Here is a 22,881-nt window from a genome sequence, read left to right as displayed (position 1 = left end):
TACAATTCTAGTTATATTTCCAGGAGAAATGCATGCAGGAATGTCCATAGAAGCATTTTACCTAATAATTCCAGTCTGTAAGCAACACAGATATCCTACAGCAATAGAATGGATAAAAAAACTAAAGGATATTTACAGATACAAAAATGAACAAGTTCTAGCTACTCCAGAATGTGGATAATAACTACAAAAATATTGTTGAGCAAAAGAAGCCAGACATAAAACAATAAATATAACATGATTTTATCTATATAAACTTGAGGAATTGACAAAACGAGGCTGGTGTGGGAAGTCGGGATAATTTTCATCCTTGGGGGCTGATATCAGGGGTACTGATTGGGGAGGACATGGGGGTTTCTGTGCTGGTAATGTTTTATTTCTTGACCTGGGTGATAATTTTCATGGATGTAATTATTCCATCCACTGTGTGTTGATTCACTGAACTGTGCATTGTGATTGATATACATGTGCCATACTTCAATAAAAAAGACTTAAAATATTTAAAGCCTAGGCATTTATTTTGAAAAATAGCCAGCATCTCCCTTACTTTACCTTTTTCTTCATAGCATTGTCTCTATCTTTGGTTTCTTGGGAATTTCCTGTGGATCTAAACACCAAAAAGTTGGTTTCTGTTTGGTGGACACCACTGAGTATGGTGTCAGATACTGCCTACTAGGAAAACAACTCATTTAGGGCAGAATTTTGCTTGGTTTTGAATCTCTGGGATGGAGTTGTCTGACATGAGCAACTGCTCAGTAAATGTCTGCTGAATGAACGCTAGGGGATCTTTGCATAGAATGTTTCATTTCTATTCTCCCAATTCTAATACAGTATCTTGCAGAGAGAAGACACTAAAACATATTTATTGACTGTATAAAAATGAATTCTGAAAGCATGATTATAGTTTAAAGTACATAGTGCCTCACTGGAAAATTAACTTCAAATTCTTCTGAGTTATTCAGCAAATTGTCACCAGTTTCCTAGGAAATGTACGTCACCATCCAAAGATATTTTCTGCCTTGTTTTTCTTTTTCTGCCAAAGTTTTTAGATACTCAAGAAACTCTTATTTGGTTTTCTATTTTGTAGAAATTGTGAGTTGATATTCCAGAGCTAGCATGCTATGATAGAAATAGTGGTGGCTAGTCTTGCTCAACCATAGACCTGCTGGTTCATTCTGGTAAATTTTTGAACTATGCTTAGGTTTTTGGCTTCTCATGTTTAAAATGAAAATGTTGGAATTGTTAAGGATAGCAAATATGTGTCCTACTAGTGGTTATTCTTTACTTCTACCCATGGCAGACATTGCTAATCAATCACATTATATTTGTCTACTTAGCCCATACCCAGCATCAGCATGGCATACTGGACCCATACCAATCAACTGTAATTGGCAAGTATACAAACCCTTCTTGTGAATTCTCAACCAGATGACACAAGTCTCTTTGAATTCTAAGTACTATGGTCCTATGATCTATAAAAAGTAATATTCTTTTCAATGACTCCAAGGCACTGCATAATTTTAAAGTGCACTCAGAAATATAAAAAAAGATTACATTTTATTACTCATAGTTTCAAAGTTAGGAGTATTTTATTGCATTATCAATCTTTGCAAATGAATAATCCACGGGTAGTGCTCATTTAATACAACTCTTCCTACCTATGCATTTCATTTCTAGGATGAGATTTGAAAAGAGCACAGGGACACCACAGAATACAAATACCCCCAATCTGAAATCCTCCTGTCCCTTTAGCATTAACAGTGAAATGAATTTTCCTAGAACAGTAGCACTTGGTGGGTAAGCATTCTCTGTGCCTCTTTATTCAGAGAGTGAATTAGAGAAATCAGGAATAAAGATGTGAGTAGTTGCCCTAGCAAAGACTAAGATTTGAAGTACTGGAATAATATTGTCAAATTAGGTTTACTACCAAAGTTGAGTTTATCTAATGGCTCTGGATGGATGTCTTTATCTCTCGTTAAATATATTAAGCTGAATGTCAGGGTAATCACTGACAGCCTGTTAACACAGTGTTATTTGGTGGAGGAAGAGAAAGTGAAGTCTGGTTTTCCCAAACATTTTGGCCATTAGGGGATCAGATATCTGGTGAATAATTAGTGTTTCTATCTAAGTCTCCTTAAGGAAGTTTTGTCCTCTGCCGACTACACTGTCTTATTTATTCACCAAAAAGTTGGGATTACAAGCCCATTTTTTCTTTCTCTGTCAGAGCATAAGAATTCTGAACTCAGGAGGTACAATTTTCAGACTGACAGGCAAATGGTAGCAGGTGGGTCTGCAACTGAACATACATTTCATGAAGCTTTGAGGGTCTTCACAGTAAAGCATCATCTAAGTTTCACCAAGCAGAGGGCATAAGCACGAGCCTGGGAGTTGACAAATGGGGCTGAAATCCTGGCTCTGCCACCGGGATGCATCCCTCAACCTCTTGGGCCTGTTTCCATTTATACAATTCTGGGGATAGATTAGATGCTCCTAAGTTTTCTTCCACCTCTAGATGGTGACCATTAATGTTTGTTATGTAATCAAACCATTGATAATATGCAAATTATCCAGATAATTTAGGTCAAGGTGGATTGCAGACCATTTAGAGATTCTACTTATTTTGAGATGTGTGTGCTTATTTTGTAGCTCCATTAGTTGATAGCTTACATGTCAGTTTTTATTTCCCAGCTGTCTCCTCCTTCACCTGCTGCCTCCAAAAATCATGATCAGCTTCTTGGTTTGACTAGCAAGACCTCAAAATGTGATGTGACAGGTGACTTGCCAGGTAAGTTTATGCAATGCAGATTCTAGGACACTGTGATCTAAGTTTACTTTGCAATCCTGTTTTCCTTTTGATCATAAGGCCTTCTACTACAGAAATAAGAATACTTCAGGAGTATTCTACTTTAGTTTTGGGACAGTTCCTGATCTTTCAGTCTTGGTTTGGTTATCTGTGAAATGTAAGAGGAGGCCTGGGAAACCTCCAAGGTCTCCTTTTATTCTAGACTCTTACATATATCCAAATGCTGCTTATAGCCTTCAAGTTTCTCAGACCGAGATCACCTACCCCTCTGATTCAGAGCTGCATAACAGAGGCTACCTGCCTCAGAATGTCCTTTTATTATTTACACTGGGCATGCCCACTGCAACTGGCTTAACGTGAGTGGCATTTGTTACAAATTATCAATCTGGTTTTCATGTTGGTCATTCAGTATAAAATCCAGTGGTTTTCTTAGGGGTGTGGAAAAATTAACCTGACTGAATATACCTGACTGAGTGTATTTATACACACATTTATACACACACACTGTATATATATTTTTTATTTTTATTTTTTTACTTTTCAAAGGGGTTTTTTGGAGATCCGTGTCAAAAAGTCTAAATTTGAGGATTCTTAAATTGGAATTGTTAAGGATATCAAATTATGCCCTGGGCTAAATGACCCTCAAGGATATGCTTATAGGAGGCCCTGGTTTTCCCCATCAATGGGCTATGCAAAGTGCCAGGCTTCTGAATATTCCTTGTATTATTAGGGCATATTTGGTTTCTACTGTTGCCATAATAAATTACCACAAACTAGGCAGTTTAAACAATACAAATTAATTATCTTACAGTTCAAGTTGGGAGCCTGACTCAGGTCTGACTGGGCTGAAAACAAGGCGTCGGTATGGCTGCATTCCTTTCCAGAAACTCTGGAGAAGAATCTGTTACCTTGTCTTTTCCAGCTTTCAGAGGCTGTACACATTCCTTGGTTTATGCTCCCTTCCTCCATTTTTAAAGCCACCAATGTGCTCTCTGACTTCACCTTTCTGCAGTCACATGTCTCTCTCTAATCACAGCCAGGAAAGGTTCTTAGCTTCTGGATTTATGATTAGATTGCGTGCACCTGGATGAGCAGGAAAATCTCCCTATCTCAAAGCCCATAACCTAATCTCATTTGCAAAGTCCCTTTTTCCATGTAAAATAGCATATTCACAGGTATGAGGATTAAAACATGAACATCTTTGAAGGAGCCGTTATTCTGCTTCTCCTAATATAACTAATGGAGGCCTTTAGGAAAGTCTTTTTTTTTTTTTTTTGCACCCAAGGATGTTAGGCATTTCAAAGCTACAAAGTGATACTAAGTAATATGTATAGCCCAAAGGGCATTAGAGACCATCTGGTGAAATATCTCATTTTACAGATGAGGAAACTGGGGTTTAGGCATTTCAAGGTCACAGGGTGGATTGGTAGAGGAGATACATGTGGAATCCAGCTGTCCTCACTCATAGCCACTCCCTATGGCCCCTCTGTATTCTCACCGCAAAGAAGCATTTTGTTTTTATAAAACCACTGATGGGGGTGGTGGTCTCTTTTCCACTTGGAAGAACAGTTTTGTATGAGAACAGAAATTTGTTAAAAGATTTGTAATGAAATGTCAAGATGGTTTGCCATTTTGCAAAAAATATCACTTTTAATCCCAAGTGACAAAATTATTCTGTTGCCAAAGGGAGATGGTATTTAAATAAAGGTCACATGAAATCAGGAGTAAATGCAACATTCGATGTATCAGAATTTTAAGGATACATTCAAGGAATCTTGAGACCTTGGAAATTTTACTCTTGATTACTCTGAGTCCCTAAGATCTACATATTCATCATTCCATCCATCACTCAACCCACCCACTGTCCCACCCTACAAGTTGCTTATTACATACCAGCCATGTACCAGGGCCACTTGAAATACAGTGGTGAAGAAGAGTCCCCACATTTACAGGGCAGGAAGTAGTACTTTGAAGTGTCCTAAAGTGTGTTCTATGCCTTGACTCATACATAACCAGATTCCTGGCTTCTACATATCCATAGAGGAAGAAGGGGCTGGGCATAGGACTCTGCATTTTAGTAAGTTTTGCAGATGATTTCAATACACATTAAATTTTGACTCCTACTGCTGTAAATAAAAACAATTCGGCTAGTAGAGCCCCACTTCCATACTCTCTCCATGGTTTACTGGGATCTCTGGTGAGGGTTTAGGGGGTGGGGGAAGGAGGAAGAGCCAACTAGAACACATCCTCTCCCTCAAATATGATGAGGACTTTGATTTATTGTGATCATTAATTCATCCACACCCTGTTTTCTTATGGGAGGTTCACAAACTTGCAATGAAGTGAATAATGCCTCTTGATGAACTTTTGGGAACCTGTAAGATTGCTCTCTAAACTGAATGAAGACAAGTGAACACAAAATCTACACAGTGTCAAATTCAAAATCATGTGCAGTTCAGCTTTCTACCTTTCCACCATTTCTTCTTCTGGTGTTTGAATAGCTTTTACCTGTGACAAGAATATGTGTTGGGAAACAGTTGGCATTTGTCAGAAGTCAAAGTACAGATGTGGTATTAGGACTTAAAATGAATATTTGATGTGACATGACTAAGTTTATATCCAAGAGAGCAGAGCCCTAGCATGTTGCTTCCAGTGCACTGACATCCTCTATACCATAACTTAGAAAGTTATGATGCTACCAATGTTGGGGCTTAAATCAATTATTTACATGACACTTCATAGCCCAGTGAAATCTGGAAGACATCAAGATGAATTTCCCAGCTATTCTTCGAGTTGATTGTTGATTCTGAAAGGCAGCAGTTTAGTGCTAAGATCCTAGTCTAAATAAGAGGACTTTTCATTACTAATGACCTATCACTGAAGAATGGATGCATTCTAGCAGTTTTACTGTGGCAGCATGTCCCTAAACACTGGAGCTTTTGCAAGTACCAGAGACATATATCAGAACCAGTTTGACAGAATTTCCTGGACAATGTTAGTTCACTTTAATCAGAGGGATTTTTCTAATTTGTGTGTGTTCATATAACTTTTTTATTTGAGTTTATTTATGAGGTATTTTTAATTCAACGAAACTCACTTGATGAATATCTATTGAGTACCTATTATGTGCCAGGAATAATACTAAGCATTAGGCATACAAAGCTGAAAAACACTGAAGCAATCCCTAATCTCTTGAAATTTACTACATTCTAAGAGCAATTTGAGAGGAAAAAAGCAAATAAAATAACAGGAAGATGTAATAAATAATCTGAAGGAAATAATAAGGGGCTGAAGTAGAGAAGGATGAGGACCTACTGTAGTTTCAGTGAAAAAGTGAAGTCTTTACAACTATAATCATTGATCTGATTCTCAAGCTTTACGTGGATAATTCTGGTAAAGGGTTTTGTATCTATTAGATTTTTAACTGTCCGCAGCACAGCAAATATTTTATAACAAGCATCTAAATACTTTACATTCTAGTTTATACTCATGGCCTCAGAATTGATATTTTATTTAATGACTGAAGATAATGAGAAATCATGATACTGCTTTTTTTCAAAAGTGATGTTCATTTTTCAAAGTGAACTGTAAACCCGATGCACAGATGTTGATTTGCCACAAGATGGCATGGTTGATATTCACAGAGAGCGCCTTGGGCCGGAGGGAATTCGACCTTGGAGAACTGCTCACACGCAGACTCACACACATAGACACACACACAATCTCTCTTTCTACTTAAAGAACAAGGAAATGAAAACAGATGACAAGAGAAAGATATTTTTAAAAACTACTCAACCAAGTTTTTAAAAATGAAAAAAATTCCCCTTAACCTTGTCTGTGAAAACTAAAGTTGACTGGGTTTGTTGCCCCTCTGAGGTGGTCTGACTACATACTGAGGCCAATTATTTGAATCCATCAATTCCTAAAATATATTTACTACTAGGATAACCTCATTCCCTCTCATCAAGACAAAGAAAGAAAGAGAAAAAAAAAAGCAAGCAAGAGAAAATACCATCTTGGTTATTTTAAAAATCCCACTTCTTCGGTGTGCACACTTTTTACATGTCAGACCATGGTTACAGATTTCTACATTTTCTACTTCTTCACTGGATCAGGATCACCAGCCACCTCCTTGCCCTGTCTGCACGGTATCTCTGTAGACTTTCCTATTTAAATCATCATCATTTTCATCTTCTGGGTTAAAGAAAGGGAAATCGTTGTTCTCCATTCTCTAGCTTGTTCCCTTTGCCATGGTGAACGCTTTTCTTATCTACTTTTATTTTGTAAATAAATTTCAAGAACTTCTTGGATTAGCTTTCTTTCTTTTTTTTTTTTTTTTGGACTAGCTTTCTAATTTAGCATTTGGATTTTCACATTTTTCTTCAAATTGCCCCTTTCCCATAGTCCTCTTTCCCTTTATATGTACAACTCCTCCTCATCCCCCAGACCCACCCCCACCCCAGTAACTGGCTTTGTAAAATTCATCTATCCCAATTATCTTATTTTATAAAATTCTCACCTTTGCCTTCAGTAGATTCTCATTTCTACAGAACTGCAAAGATTTCTCATGCTTATTGTTGCTCAGGACACACCTCAGATAAATTTCAGTTTCATTCTGTCCTGGCATTAAAGCCAGTAACCTGATCCTCACATTTTGTTAACTGATTTTCCTCATAGTGTGGAACCTAAATAAAAATGAGAGCAGATAAGAATCACCTAGTTTTAGTCAAGTTTATTTTCTGTGAAAATAGCTCAAGTTTTTTATTTGGCTTGTTGGAATCTTCTTGACTAGTCTAAGATCAGAAATCTGGGCAGCTAGTTCTGACTGCTACACTTAAACCGTATGACCTTATGCATGACCTCTTTGGACCTTAGAGTCCTCTATAAAATAAAGGTCTTGGAAACATGCTCTCAGAGACCTTATCTACTTTAACATTTTTAAATTCTGCAAATCAGTGGCTTTGTACTTTACCCAAGTTTCTCTAACATGGTGTTTGTTGGCTCTTAATACAAGCAAGGCTGACCTGGCAGGAGTTGGGGAGGTTGGGGCGGGGGGGGGGTGTTAAAAAGAAGGGTATGAGGAACAGATGAGAGGGGGGTAGGGCCCTCCACTGTCTTTTCTCCAAATCATATCTCTCCAGCAAAAATATACTTGGTATAACAGAAATAGAACTAAAACCTTACCCGCCGAAGATGACTGACTGCCTTTTGCAAGTCATCTTAAATTCTATTTGGAGCAATGCAGGGAACAAATATGATAAACAACAAAATGATAATCAAACTTAACAGGAATTTAATCTTCAAAGAACTTATAGGAATTTCTCCTTGACAAAACATAAAGTAAACAGCAGCTACTCCTAGAAGCATAAACAAGATATCATTCCTTGATTCTCCATAACATTCCCTAGGCTACTCATTCTCAAACTTCAGCAGTCCATCAATATCATCTTGAGGGTTCACTAAAACACTGACTGCCAAGTGCCACCTCTCAAGAATGTCTGATTCTGCAGGTCTGAGGGGAAGCTTAAGAAAGTTCCCCAGTGTTACTCCAGGAAGCACACTTGGAGAACCTCTGCCCCATGCACAGCAGGTGGTTTGACTGTTCAAAGATGAAAAATTGAAAGCTTTTCCTCTAAAAGCAGGAACAAGACAAGGTTGTCCACTTTGGCTACTTTTATTTAACTTTTATTGAAGTCCTAGCTGGAGTAATTAGGCAAGAAAAAGGAAATAAAGGCAACCAAAATAGAAAGGAAGAAGAAGTCACTATTTGATGACATGATATAATATACAGAAAACCCTAAAGACTTCATCAAAAAACGGTTAGAATTAATAAATGAATTTCGTAATTTTGCAGGATACAAAATCAAAACTCAAAAATCTGTTTTATTTCCATACACTAATAACGAACTATCAGAAAGAGAAATTAAGAAAACAACCCCACTGCAACTACATGAAAAAGAATAAAATACTTAGAAAAAAATTTAATCAAGAGGTGAAAGAACTTTATATGAAAAACTATGACATTAAGAAAGAAACTGAATAAAACAGAAATAAATGGAAAGATATTCCTTGCTCATGGGTTGGAAGAATTAATATTGTTAAAGTTTCCATTCTACCCAAAGCAATGTATACATTCAATCCTCATCAAAATTCCAATGGCTTTTTCATAGAAACAGAATTCTAAAATTTTTATGAAACCACACACACACACACACACACACACACACACACAGTGTTGAATAACGAAAGCAATTTTGAGAGAAAAGAACCAAGTTGGAGGTATCACACTCCTTGATTTCAAACTCCTTTACAAAACTATAGTAATCAAAACATTATGGTATTGGCATAAAATACCGTATTTTTGTCTATATCATTGACACATAGATCAATGAAATAGGCAGTCCAGAAACGAAATCATGCATTTATGGCCATTAATTTATGTCAAAGGAGCCAAGGATGTACAACAGGGAAAGGACAGTCTCTTCAACAAATTGGACAGCCACATGCAAAAGAATGAAATTAAACTAGTATTTTGCATCATACACAAAAATGAACTCAAAATAGATTAAAGACTTGAATACAAGACCTGAAACAATAGAAGTCCTAGGAGCAAACATAGGAACTCCTGACATTCATCTTAACGATGATGTTTTTGAATCTGACACCAAGAGTAACAGCAACAAAACAAACATAAACAAGTGGGGCTTCCTCAAATAAAAAGTTGCACAGTGAAAGAAACCATCAAAAAATAAAAAGGCAACCTACTGGTTGGGAGAAAATATTTGCAAATCACATATCTTATAAAGGGTTATTAGTCAAAATATATATAAAACTTATACAACTCAATAATAATTAAAAAAAGCAATCCAACTTAAAAAAAACAGAAAGAACAAAACAGGCATTTTCTCAAAGAAGACATACAGGTGGCCAACAGGTATGAAAAGACATTGCACATCAGTACTCACCAGAGAAATGCAAACTGAAACTATAATGAGATATCACCTCACACCTGTTAGAATGGCAATTATCAAAAAGGCAAGAAATAACAAGTGTGAGGATGTGGAGAAAAGACAATCCTAGTCCACTGTTGGTGGGAATATAAGTTGGTGCAGCCATTGTGGAAAACAGTATGGAATTTCCTCAAAAAATTAAAAATAGAACTATATTTTGATCTACCAATTCTACTTCTGGATATTTATCCCCAACCACCACCAACTCAAAATGATATGTGTACTACCATGTTCATAGCAGCATTGTTCATATTAACTAAGAAATAGAAACAACCTAACAATCCACTGATGGATAGATAATTAAAATGTAGTGTACATACACAATGGAATGTTACTCAGCCATAGAGAAGAATGAAATCTTTCCATTTGTGACCACAGGGATGGATCTTAAGGGCATTACTCTAAGGAAAGTAAGTCAGACAGAGAAAGACAAATGCCATATGATCTTTTTTTATATGTGGAATCTAAAACAAAAAGAAAAACAAAAACCCAGTCAAGCTCATAGATACAGAGAACAGATCAGTGGTTGCCAGAGGAGTGGAATGGGGATGGGTGGGAGAAATGGATGAAGGGACTCAAAGGCTTAAAAATATTAGAGCTGTATGGGAATTGGAAATCCTCTAATCCAATTCTTAATTCGTCCGCAGAATGAATAATATCATAATATAGTAGCATCATCATATAGTAACATCATCAATTAGCAATACATACGTCCAAAAAACTCTGTAGATATTTCTCTACAGTCTTTTGGAATCAAGTGCTGTAGAAGAAGTTTAATAGACTTCCTGTGTTGGTGATTTTCTTTCTTTTTTTTTTTTAGATTTTATTGATTTATTCATGAGATATACACAAAGAGAGGCAGAGACACAGGCAGAGGGAGGCTCCACACAGGGAGGGTTTTTCTACTGATTTTGTCTGCAACATGGTAAAGCCTCTCCAACTACAGACTTAGTAACATCTTCCATCCCTGGTTCCTTTTCAGGAGCATTTGTTTTTTCTACTTAAGTCTTTATTGCTTACTTCTACTTGTCCTGCTTCTCTCTCCAGGAATAACTAGTTGAAATGTTCTCCCCTTGTCCTCCATGTCCAGCCTACAGATGGCCTCTCATCATTTTTGTATCCTCCTATGTATTGGAAAGGTTCTTAGATTGATCTATACAATGTCAGTTTCACCATGTGCTTCCATTACAGGCCCAGTCTCCTTTCTACTGCCAGCTTGCTAACTTTGCATATGTCCTTTTTTATGTCAGTCTATATTTTTTTTATGTCAGTCTTTTTTATGTCAGTCTATATTTTTCACAAGACTTCTCATATCATGGAAACTCTTCTTGCATCCTTTCAAAGATGCCAAGTGTTTTCTTCTGTGTCATAGAATTGATCATGTTCTGAAGTATGCTTGTATTCAACAGAATCTATCTTTTTTGGTTTTATCATATTCATTTTGTTTTTTCTTTGTTCATTCTGGAATGTGGGGAGATTGAGTCAGATTGTCCTGCTGTAGACCCTGTTTACCATCTATCCACATGTTGGTAGGTTCTCCTTTTAAGATGTGCTGGAGAACATGTGAAGCTGTACAAGTACACAGCTCTGAGAACAATTTCCAGAATGGAACAGAAACCCTAATCCTATGATTCTGCCCATGCTGTTTTTCTATCATTCTAAACTGATGGAGTACATATGATCTATACCTCTATATTTAGCTGTGTATATTTCCTTTTATTATTACTTTTGGCCTTGAAAATTTCCCAATCACAATGAATTAGTCAACATTCCTTGACTCATTTTGAACCAGGCACTGATCTGAATGCTTTATGTGTATTAACTATTTAAATTCTTGCAATAACCCTGAGAACTAGGCACTATTGTCCTTACTTTAGAGAACAGATTGAAGCACATAGAAGTACTTTTTAAAGGAATTTTCCCAAAGTCACACAGCCAGTAACTGATTGGAGCAGGGTTCATATCCAAGCAGATCTCAAGTATTCTGTTACACAATGAATTAGCAAGAAATGTATATTGGTCTCTGTCCTCAGTTCTTGTGCACAGCTCCTAAAACCCTTGCAATTTCCTGAGTGATCAGAGTATCTTTTCTTCTAATCAGCTGATTCCTGGTGGGCTCCTAAATGTGGGCTGGTCACCAGAAAGATCAGCCCATAAACAGAAGCTTGGAATCTTCAGTCCCCATCTCCATTCTCTGAAGAGGGGAGAAGGTCTGGAAACTGAGTTTTTAAATTGATTATGCCTGTGTGTTGAAGCCTCATAAGTCCCCAAAGTATGGAATTTGGAGACCTTCTGAATTAGTAAACACATCCATATGCTGGCAAGGTGGTACACCCCTCCTTCACAGGAACAGGAGCTCTTGCACTCAGACTTTTTAAGATGTATGTATCTCTTTATCTGGAGGTTCATCTCTGGCCTTTATTATGTCCTTTATAATAAGCCAGGACAAATAAGTGTTCACCTGAGTTCTGTGAGCCATTCTAGTAAATTATCAAGCCCAAGGAGGGGGTTGTAGGAACTTCAATTTGTAGCTGGTTGGTTAGAGGTACAGGTGACAACCTGTGACTTAGTGAGTAACATCTGAAGTGGTGGCAGCCTTGTAGGACTGAGTCTTAACATCTTGGGTCTTCCTAACTTTAGGTAGATAGTATTAGAACTGAATTGTAGGACACCTAGTTGGTGTCAGAGAATTGGTTAGTATGGGGAAAAACTGACACTTAGGGTCACAGAAGTTTTCATGTGAATAGTGGAGAATAAACACAAGAGGTTTTTGTTTATATACACTGTCTCTCCTATATGACTATCTCATTTTAATAGATGGGAAATTTATCCATTTTGTGGAAGTGGGAAAAACCCAGGCCTGGCATGAGAATGAACTTGGAGTCTATCATTCCTTTCATCACACCAGGTATTTCAGAGTATATGTTTTCATAAAGACATGCCAACCTTCTGCTCCTTGTATGAATGGGGAAGCCTGCCTGCCCCCAACACCATTCAACAATGTCTGATTTACAGAATTTACAGAATTATGCATCATAGTTCATGAAGCACACATAATTATACTCCATAACAACAGAGAGCTTGAGTATTATCCACTCCGTTTTCAGGGCAAGGCAGTGGCAAGTCTTTGCTATGCAAGCTGGAGTCTCATCCAGACACATCATGTTTATCCAAGTTCCAGTGCATTATTAAAAAAACTATAAAACTAAGTATCTGCAGTCAAAGATATTCTCCTGCCAAGTGGCAAATATATCTCCCAAATTAGACTCTATGGCCTGCATTTCTCTTTTCTTCTTGCACCACCAATATGGTAGCCATTAGCCAAGAGCAGCTACTTAAATATAAGTTATTTAAAATCAAGTACAATGAAACATTCAGTCCCTCAGTAGCACTGGCTGCATTTGAAGTGTTCAACAGTCATATGTGGCTAGTGGCTGCCATGATGGTTAGTGAAGACAATGTTTTCACCACCACAGTAAGTTCTATTGGACAGAGTTGCCTGCACTGTTTCTCTATGCTAGCAGGTGCAAAGCAGCCATGGACAATGGGAAAATTTCTTTTTTCTTTCTTCTCCTTTATTTTCTTTCGTTTTCTCCTTCTTGCCTGCCTGCCTGCCTTCCTTTCTTTTACATTTGATTCCAAGAATTTTAGGACTAGAAGAAACACTGAAATGTACCGAATTCCTTCATGGTGATGTTAGCAATTTCAGTTTCATGCCTTCTGGGAATGTGTTGGTTAGTAAATGTTTGCTGGGTGAATGAATGAATCAGAGTTTATGGTGGGTTCACTTACATAGTATCTCAGTTAATCTTTACCAAAATTCTGGTGGGCTGGGCTGATAATTTCATTTTAAAGATGAAGAGACTGAGGATTATACAATTTGGCCAAAATCAAACTAGCAAAATTGAGAGATAAATTTAAGACCATGTTTCTTAATCTAAATTTAGCAAAGAAGCTGAAGTGCAGAACAGAGAGGTTCTGTTACATTTTCAAGAACACAGCAGTGCATAGCAGATCCAGAACTAGAACCCAGGGCTCCTGAAAGTGAACCCAGGGTTTTTCTACTTCAGCTTGACATCATGTATAACTTTAGAACATATTTCTTGGGGCGCCTAGGTGGCTCAGGCAGTTTAGTGTCCTACTCTTGATTTTGGCTTGGTTAGTGGTCTCAGGGTTGTGAGATCCAGCCCTGCTTAAGAGTCTGCTTCAGATTATCTCCCTCACCCTCTGCTCATGCATGTGTTCTTGCTTTCTCTCTCAAATAAATAAATAAATAAATAAATAAATAAATAAAATTTAAAAACCCGAACATCTTATTTCTCTAGAAATAGCCCCTCTTTACTACCTTCTTTGATGTTGAATTTGTGTCTTTGGTAATTATATTTTAGAAACTGTCTTCAAACTACTGGTACTATACTAATAATAACATTTATAACTAAGTCTTACTGTATACTGAGCTCTTCACAATGTATATCAATTATACATTGATAATTCTATTAAATTCTTCTCAGAGCCTCGTGAGGTCAATTCTATTATCATCCTGGGAGCCTGGGTGGCTCAGTCAGTTAAGCGTCTGCCTTCACCTCAGGTCATGATCCCCAGGTTCTGGGATAGAGTTGCGTATTGGGCTCCCTGCTTCAAGGGGAGTCAGCTTCTCCCTCTGCCTCTCTTTCTGCCTCTTCCTCTCTCCCTTCCTCTCTCTCTCTCTCTCTCTCTCTCTCTCTCTCTCTGTCTCTCATGAATAAATAAATAAAATCTTAAAAAAAAATCTAGTACCATCCTGCTTTGAGGGTGGAAAAACTGAAGCATGGAGGTTTGTGTAATTTACTCAAAATTAATGGCTCCAACTCATATGTTCTGACCCCAGAGCATAAGGGAGGAAATCCTATGAGACTGGGTGAAGAGAAATATCTCCACAGGGCAATTGGAAATTACTAGAGGGGAATTTCTGAGAAAGAGATAAAAGCACCCCACTAGAAAAAAAGAAAAGCCTTCAAGAGAAATAGACAGTTTTGAACAACTTCCAAGTGCACAGGGTCCTGATGCCAAATTATGGCAGCACTGGCCACATGAGACTGTGTGTTTTTTCACCTGCCTGACACCTGCTGCTCCTGGGCCTAGAGGGATAAATCAACTAATGAGGACAGGTAAACCAAGAAGCAGTCCACAGGGCTCCCTTCCCTCTTCATGAGATTCAGCAAAACTGAAAGTCTCAAAGCAGTACCTGTCTGGGGGCTGAGAAACTACTATCAGGTAAGAATTTAGAGTCTTGATTTTTGCACTGGAATGGGGACTTTAATTCCTTGATTTGAGATTGAGGAATGGAAGGTGATGGGGAAATTTTGTAATTATCTGAGCATGATCCCTGACCAAGAATTCACCTAGGTGGTAATTTCAAACATATAATGGAGGGTAGTAAAGTTGTCCTCTGCCGGTTACTGATCTCCACTGCATGAGCAAGAGTCACAGAAGTAAAGTGGATTACCATCCACGTTTCAGGACATGAAACCTTATCCAGATCTCAACTTAGCTCTCAGACTAGAGGTTGGGCCATTTTTTTTTTTAAAGATTTTATTTATTTATTCAAGAGAGAGAGAGAGAGAGAGCAGGCAGAGACACGGGCAGAGGGAGAAGCAGGCTCCATGCAGGGAGCCCAACGTGGGACTGGATCCTGGGTCTCCAGGATCACGCCCTGGGCTGAAGGCGGCGCTAAACCGCTGAACCACCTCGGCTGTGAGGTTGGACTATTTTGAAAGAGAAGTAAATCTTTAACAATGATCCTGTTCAACTTCTTCTAGGAATAGTAGTGGGGAAGGGGATTTCTCTCAATGAAAATGCAGGGAGTGAACTTAAGAGGACCTGTGTCTCTGGCCAGACCCTCATGAGAAGCTGCTTCACCAGGCCATGTCCAACTCTGAAAATTAGTCAAATATACAAGAAATAGAAGAAGAGCTCTCCTTCTTTCAGGTAATCTGAGGCTCAAACCCCTGAAAAAGAAACTTCATGTTCCAAGTCACTTAGTGCATTTCCATCAGTCACCTAATTACAAGCAAGTTATATCAGGCATTAAAAGAGATAAGCGATATGGAGCAACAGGAACTCTCATTTCTCATGAGAATATAAAATGGGATAGCCCCTTTGGAGGATGATTTGGAGTTTTTTACAAAGCCAGACATACTCAGGATCCAGCAATCTTACTCCTTGCTATTTACCTGAGGGGGTTGAAAGCTTATGTCTATACAAAAACCTGTGCAGATGTTCATTGTAGCTTTATTTATAATCGCCATAATTTGGAAGGAACCAAGATATCCCTAGTAGGTGAATGGATAAATAAATTCTGGTACTTCCACACGCTGGAATGTTATTCATGGCTAAAAAGAAATAACCAAGCCATGAGAAGACATGAAGGAACCTTAAATACCCATTACTAAGCAAAAGAAGCTAGTCTGTAAAGGCAATACACTGTATGATATTCTGGAAAAGGCAAGACTATGGAGATGGTAAAAAGATCAGTAGTTGCCAGGAGTTAGCAGGGAGGGAGGGATGGATAGGTAGGCAGAGAGGTGTTTTTTTTTTTTTTTTTTAAGATTTTTATTTATTTGTTAATTTGAGAGAGAGGTAGAGACAGAGTGAGAGAAAGAGTGTGAACAGGGGGAGGAGCAGAGGGAGAGGGACAAGCAGACTCCATGCTGAGCATGGAGCCGGATGCAGGACTTGATCCCTAGGACCTCAAGATCATAACTTGACCTGAAACCAGGAATTGGATGCTTAACCAACTGAGTCACCCAAGGGCCCTGAACACAGGATTTTTTAGAGCAATGAAAAAACTCTCCATGGTATTACAAGGTTGGATACATGTTATCATACATTTCTCTAAATCATTGAATGTATATCACTAAGAGTGAACCATATTGTAAATTATGGATTTAAGCATAGATTCACTGATTGCAACAGGTGTGCCACTCTGTTTCTGAACATCGATAGTGGGTGAGGCTGTGTGAAGATGGGGGGGCTATGGGAATTCTTGTTGTAAAGGATTTTGCTGTGAACCTAAAATTGCTTTAAAGAATAAAATCTATTAAAAATAAATTAAAAAGTTAAAAAGAGAAGTGGAGAGGGAGGCACCCAGAATCTTCACTGATCTTTCTCCCTCCCTTTATCTTATCTTTGACTTTCTGACTTGCTCTCCTCTTTCGCATCACTGTTATGGAAAATGGAAGCTGGCCTATACTGTGGTCTGGTGAATGCCTGACTTTGTCCTGTGGATATCCAGAATCTCTTTCCTACCACTGTGCCCCTGGAAAACCATGAGAGAAAATGAACTACTAATAAATGGTAAAGCAGAGACTAAAAACTGGCAGCCTATAGGCCAAATCCTGCCTGCAGATATATTTTCTTGGCCAGCAATTTATTTTATTTTTGAATTTGAACTACTCACTAAAATTTAGTTATGCTTCATGTAAAGACTTTAATCCTTACTTTTCCCTTTAAAATAATCAGAAGTAGTAACAAAGGGCTCAGAATTCCCCAAAGCAGCAGTTGGCTAAAGCTGAGTTATTCCATTTGTATTACTTTCCTGGTTCTGGAAGCAATGAGGCCTGAGACCCTTGTTGTAAAGGATTGCATCTATTTAAACTGTTACCTAGGAGTAGATATGCATTTTTTTAAACTATAAAATTCACTTAGGATATGGAAAGCATAAACAAGGATATTATAGATTTTTTGTTGCCTATGGAAAAATTCTGGAAGCTTCTAAAAGGTGGAATTTATAAATGTGTCAATATCAGATGAGCTTCTACCAAATGAGGACAGAGTGAATGTGCAGGGCGGGGCAGAGAGCTGTTCTAAGGATCCAGGAGGCTGAAATTGCATTTCTAGTTTAGCCTCAAGTCATCCTGGTGACCTCAGAAGAAACTCTCATTTCCTAGACTGCAGTTTTATTATGATAACATTGGGGACTGGTGTAGCTAATGTTCCTCAAAGAGCATTTCTTGGCCATACCAATCCTGAGTCTCTGTGAAAGAGTTTGGGAACATTGCATATTTCATCTGGCTTTGGAAGACAACTCTGGAATACTATCACATTTAAGAGAGTTCCTGGGGGCCTGGGTGGCTCAGTGACTGAGTGTCTGCCTTTTGCTCAGGTCATGATCCTGGGGTCCTGGGATCGAGTCCAGCATCAGGCTCCTCAAGGGGAGCCTGCTTCTCCCTCTGCCTATGTCTCTGCGTCTCTGGGTCTCTCATGAATAAATAAATAAAATCTGTTTTTTTTTTAAGAGAGTTCCTACAGGAATAAAACTTGGTTAACTTTGTTTAATCGGGTACATTCTGTAAATGTACTTGACAAATGTGTTTCTTAACAGTGCTCAGACTTGCATCTTGTGGCACATGTTTTGGTGAGTCACAATTACATTGGGACCCACCCAACCTGTGTATTCAATGGTCCTGTGATGGATTTTAAGTATATAATTAGAATTTGAGGGATTTGCATTTCAGGATATTTCTAATTAATCCATTTCACTTTATCCATTTTTTTTTTTTTTTCTGCAGAGAGCACTCTATTTTTCTCCCTTGCTAAGATAACTACACAACAAATTAGCAATGGAAAGTATATTCTCTGTATTATCTGAATTTGATTTTCCAAGGTCTTCCTTTTCTAGGTATAATGGATGTTCATCCCTTCCAAAGTGACCATTATGTTGCTAAAATAGTGAAGTCTGGCAAAAGCAGAGCTGTTGTGGAAACATTAAGAAAACATAATTATCGTAGAATGGCACCACCCAATTTGCATATTGTTGAAATGTCTCTTGATGGGAGAAGGAAACAATTTCAGGAAAATATTTTCTGTGTCATGATTTCCATCCTCTTTGTTTCTCTTATCCACGTGGGGCCGATCAGAAAGCTTTATTACACAAATTTGAAATAAATCAGGATTTAAAAAAATCTATTTCCCCTGAACGAGGCAAGCTTAATCCTTTATGGTTCCTCAGGGGTGAATTTGGGAGCCCCTGAAAAATACAGCTCCTTCTGGAGCACTAAAAATTCCTTCAAAGAGCTCATGGAAATGCCATTTCCTTCCAGATGATGTGACACCAGCATGCAGGATGGGGGAGTTAGCCTTTGAGCCAAAAGTGCCAGATATTAAGCAAACCATTCAGGGTTATACAGATAAATTTAGATTTATATCTTTAAAACAGTCAGAATAGGAACATTCACATTCTTCATACAGAGTGCCACTTTTTTTTTTCATACAAAGGCAGAGATAGCTGCGGGTAGTCTTTTCCTTATTGAACCTCAACTGTTCTCATTCCTCTTCCTAAAGCATTCAGTGGTGTGGGATGTGGGGGTGATGGCACATAACTTCTTACAGTGCATTCGTTCACCTTTGGCACACCAAAGGATTACTCTCTGCTTAGCAAGAGACTTGGATCTAGCATCTAAAAAAAAAGGATTTTGGGGGCACCTGGATGGCTCAGCGGTTGAGTGTCTGCTTTTGGCTTAGGGTGTGATCCCGGGATCCTGGGATTGAGTCCAGCATCAGGCTCCCACAGGGAGCCTGTTTCTCCCTCTGCTCTCCCTCTCCCTCTCCCTCTGTGTCTCTGCTTCTCTCTCTGTCTCTTATGAATAAATAAATAAAATCTTTTAAAAAAATAAAATGGATTTTGATACTAATAAACTAAAAATAGTCTAGACCATTAAGATAAAATTTGATGGGAATGCATATATAGTGTTTTCATAAGTTCAAAGGAGTCACTAATGCATGGATATGGGGGCCATGGAATTTGACTTATCCATATGCTTATTGTGAGTGGGCAGGTTCTTAGGTTATTTTCAGTAAAAGCACAGTGTTTCATAAAATACTGTGAGATTTCTGTCCCACAAAAACTGGCCTTCTACACTGGTCAGTTTGGACAAACACTAATTAATGGTTTTGATCTTGAATGCCTTATTTTCATATGAATAGTGATAAATCAGAGTATGTAGAAAAGGCTTACAGGAGGGTGGGGGGAGAGTGTCTGGAAACCCCAACAATTTGGAGACAAAACTCTCGAAAGCAGAAGTTGGGTTTTGATCATTTTTGAATCCACAAGTAGCTAGTTGCTGGGAACAATTGAGACTCTATAGATCCCAGAAGAAAGGGCTTATAGGAAAAGTGAGAGATGGCCACAATGTAGGGGGGGAAAAAACTCGACCTTCTCTCTCCTGGGGAAAGAAATTGGGTTGGTATTTGCAGATTATTGCCATGTGATACTGTAGAATATTATTATGCTTTTAATCATGATGGCCGATGTTTGACATGAACTCAGACTAGCCTAAAATTTTCCACTTTTTGAGACGCCTGGATGGCTCAGCGGTTAAGTGTCTGCCTCCAGCCCCGGGTGTGATCCTGGAGTCTCAGGATGGAGTCCCCACATTGAGCTCCCTGCATGGGGCCTGCTTCTCCCTCTACCTGTGTTTCTCATTAATAAATAAAATCTTAAATTTTGTTTTTCCATCCTTTGCCTTTACTCTATTGTCTGCCAAGCACCTGTGCTGTTTCTCAAGGCAAAAGGACCTTAAACGGATTTTCATAATTGATGTAGGTTCACATAATGCTTTTTGTGATTCCCTCCCCACTCCTTCCTGTTGCTTCAACTAAATGTTTTAAAATATCTCTGTATTTTCTACATTATCTCTCTTCTATCTTCAGCTTATCCAATGATCAGCAAAATTTGGATTGTAAAAATCACAGCAAGCAGAATCAATCTGATATTACACATCTAGGAAAACCAAAGCACAAGATAGAGCCTCTAACCAGACTTTACCTTCAGGGTCCTTTTGCTATGTGGATTGCTATAGTGACTGGGGGAAGTGTATGCAAATATAAAATTTCAGCTTAAAAGTATTTGTGAAAGTTTTTTCCTCCCTAGCTGGGTTTAGATTTGAACTTGGCAATGTTTCTACTGCATGGGAATACTATGTGTTAGTAATGTTTTTCAAGATCCTTCTGGATAGTTTCTACCTCATTTTTAAGTAACCTTAGGTCCAGAAAAGACTATAAGAAAATAGCAGTGGGCAGGTTGGTGCGTATGTGTATGCAGGAGTCCCTCGCCGCAACACAGAAACCAGATAGGAAGAAGCTAATAGTTCTAGGACTTTTAAACAATTAGAATCATCTAATAATGCCACAGTGGGGATATCCTGACCCTGGAAATCTTCAAGGAAGGAGCTGAGAAGGCTAGCTGTTGCAGTGAGGAGACTTACCATGAAAGAAAAGGACTACTGGACTGTTTCTGAGTTTTCTATTATTACAAGTCACTCACAAACAATAAAGATATGCCCTTTAAACTTTTTCTTTTTTAATTCCAGGAGTAACAATATCTTGAAACTGCTTCATCCATTCTCTTTCACAAGATCTCCCTGGGACATTTACAAAGTGGTTAGTATAAGGCAAGGATCTAAGCTATGGCTACAGAATAGGGTGAGGCTAGCCTCTCTCCTCTTAACCCACTGCACCCTGGGAGGTACAACCAGTTGTCTTTTTTCCCAAGAGTAATTTTTTAAAATTATTTATAAATATTTTATTTATTTATTCATGAGAGACACAGAAAGAGAGAGAGGCAGAGACACAGGTAGAGAGAGAAGCAGGCTCCATGCAGGGAGCCCAATGTGGGACTCGATCCTGGGACTCCGGAATCATGCCCTGAGCAAAAGGCAGGCACTCAACCAATGAACCACCCCGGTGTCCCTTGAGAATAATGTTCTAGTGAAAGGCATCGAGACTCATTTTCTTGATAGATAAGCCAGGAACAAACAAGGTAAGTGGCAAGATACCTAGAGAAGTTGGTGGTCTAATCAAGGTGGACTCTAATCTCTGCATTCCAGTGGTGCTCTTTTCTCTGCTTTAAGATATACGATGCATCGTGTAAAGCCAGCACGTTAACTATTGAGAACATGGCACAGCTGATGACTGTTCCTTATTTACCAACCTGTAGATCAACCATTTATCATTCACACGTACAAAGTAGGTTGTATTGCAAATGAGATGATATCGCTCAAGCCATATTTCAGTTAAGAATAAGAGATTGTCAACTCATTGAAAATGTGTGAAAATAAATCCACTTGATATATATATTTTTGATCTGTTCCAGCGGGACATGATAAAAATGTCTCTAGGTAAATTTTATTGCTGATGAAAAGCAGAGGATGACAGCCTGTGGGGCAGATTTGCAGAGCACATAGGCCATAGATTATGTCTCCTCTCCACTGCCAAATGCCTCCCCTCCCCCCTACCCTTTTTTCTCCTCAGATCCATCCAGGTGAATCATAAAATGTCAAAGTTGGAAGGGGCTCGATATATCATTTTCTAAGATTATGACCTGAAATACATGAGCTTTGAAGGATGTTGAACCCCCAAAACTTACTTCTGTATATGCATTTTTTGGGTCCATAGCTTCTACAAGACTTTTAAAAAAGTACATGGTCCCCAAAATAATAACTTTTTTTTCAAAATAATTACTTTTAAAGTTAGTTTTGACATTTACTACATAAGGGGGGTAGATCCCTGATAAGTTACAGAATTAGGGCCAGTGCTCAAGGTTCTTGGTTTCTCAGCCGATGCACTTAGTGACTCATTGCAGCCTAACACACAGTGTGAATAACAGTTACTATTGCTCAGGATAATTTATTGTTCCTAGTCTCCTTTTGTAACTAAGATCACAGAGGTGGGCATATAGCTTAGGCTAGGTCAAACATAGTTCTTGAAGCAGAGACTGCACCATGGGGGTAACCAAATTCAACTTCATTTTCTTCTTAGGCACACAGGAAAGTTTCATTATTTTCCAGCCTGCTCTGCTGTTAGGTGGGGCCGTTTTACATGGTGAGATAGATATGAAAACCATGTATGCAGCTTCCAAGTATGGCCCAAGCATAAAAACATTTGCAAGTATGAAAACATTCTTTATAAACTTGTAGCTTCCTTTGCACATCTTGGGACCTTGGAGGCCACATATTTAGATCATGTGTCAGAAGAAGGGAGCCTAGACCCTTAAGTTATCTGATGGAGGAGAGACCTTGTTGGTAACATACT

General features: G+C 38.4%; 1 long non-coding RNA gene across 1 annotated transcript in view; it reads left to right on the top strand.

The window, feature by feature from the left end:
- The window catches only part of LOC140593910 (uncharacterized), a 96,382-nt gene that overhangs the window by 16,344 nt on the left and 57,157 nt on the right, over positions 1-22,881 (top strand). The window contains exon 2 of the long non-coding RNA XR_011994333.1: positions 2,689-2,785. This is a non-coding gene — a long non-coding RNA (uncharacterized lncRNA). The remainder of the gene's footprint in view (positions 1-2,688; positions 2,786-22,881) is intronic.

This window comes from Vulpes vulpes, chromosome 9 (assembly GCF_048418805.1).
Source record: "Vulpes vulpes isolate BD-2025 chromosome 9, VulVul3, whole genome shotgun sequence".
NCBI classification, from domain to species: Eukaryota; Metazoa; Chordata; class Mammalia; order Carnivora; family Canidae; genus Vulpes; species Vulpes vulpes.
This window is presented reverse-complemented; position numbering and strand designations above follow the sequence as displayed.